Genomic DNA, 1,214 nt, shown 5'->3' with positions numbered 1-1,214 from the left:
GTGCAGGACCCGGCACTTGGCCTTGTTGAACCTCATACAGTTGGCCTTGGCCCATGTCATATTTATATACATGCAACCAAACATAAAAATTGGATTCTGCTTGTAACTGACTGCACAAATCTAATGATTTGGCACTGTTCTGTTCTGTTTTAATGGATTTACTTTTTACTACATAAGAAATAAGGAAAAAAATAAGTATACTGCCAAGAATAAGCCAGAAAGGAATAACTTCTTTGGCTTACCACCTGCAATGCTTAGCCACGCTGTCTATAGTAATCATTGCAACAACTTAAAATATTCATTTTGTCAGCTTATTAATGTTTAATGTACAATCCAGAATATTTTCAGACTTCAAACTGGTGGTCACAATCATCTCACATAACTTGAGGCACACAGCTGAGCTGGAAACTTAGACCTTAGATAATGTTAAATGTTCTCAGTTTCATGCTCTACCTTGATTATAAAATGTAACTGTCGTCCTTTTTGTGATTTAGCAGCTAAGCCTTTATGTTCATGGTACATGTCTGCACCAAAGTTTAAATTCTTTCCTTCAGTCAGAACCTTTGGCACACAACAACAGACTGGAAATAAAATAGTTACTCTCAGGATCATGTGTTTCACCATGAACGCAGTAAAACATAGCAGCCTTTTACAGTACATTTTCTTCCTATGTGTTATGAGAGTTTGGGTCATCTCTTCACAATAAAGTAGAAATAGATCAAATAGTATCCATATTGGAGTTTAGCAGGAGCCTACGAGTCCAAATGTTTAGTGAAAATTGAAAGATAGAGAAAGCAGAACAATGTCTTAACAAAATACTTTTTTATTGATTCCTTACCACAGAAGTTTTGCGCACTTGTCACCAAGTATTCACAGGTGCTTTCCTGGCATGATGAAGGAAGAACCTGGACTGCTCTGACTGCATTTCACACTCCCAGGTATGAGCACCCCCACCCCAAAAAAAAAAAAAAAGCCAAACCCCGCCGTGTGTCCATTATTAAGCAGCTGCCTCTGGAAAGAGCAGAATATGCTTCCAGTAGTGTGCATGTTGGAGTTACACGACCTTCTCCCCAAACATGCCACAGAGTATCCAGCTCCAAGAAACAGCAGGCTACACGAAATGCACCATTTGGTACTGTAACATGGAAACTAGCTGTGATCCTGCACGCTTCCCTCTTGCGAGGTCTCCTCTCCTAAGCACTTTAATCTTAGAT

Source organism: Aptenodytes forsteri, unplaced genomic scaffold (assembly GCF_000699145.1).
Source record: "Aptenodytes forsteri isolate BGI_AS27 unplaced genomic scaffold, ASM69914v1 Scaffold36, whole genome shotgun sequence".
Lineage (NCBI taxonomy): Eukaryota > Metazoa > Chordata > Aves > Sphenisciformes > Spheniscidae > Aptenodytes > Aptenodytes forsteri.
This window is presented reverse-complemented; position numbering follows the sequence as displayed.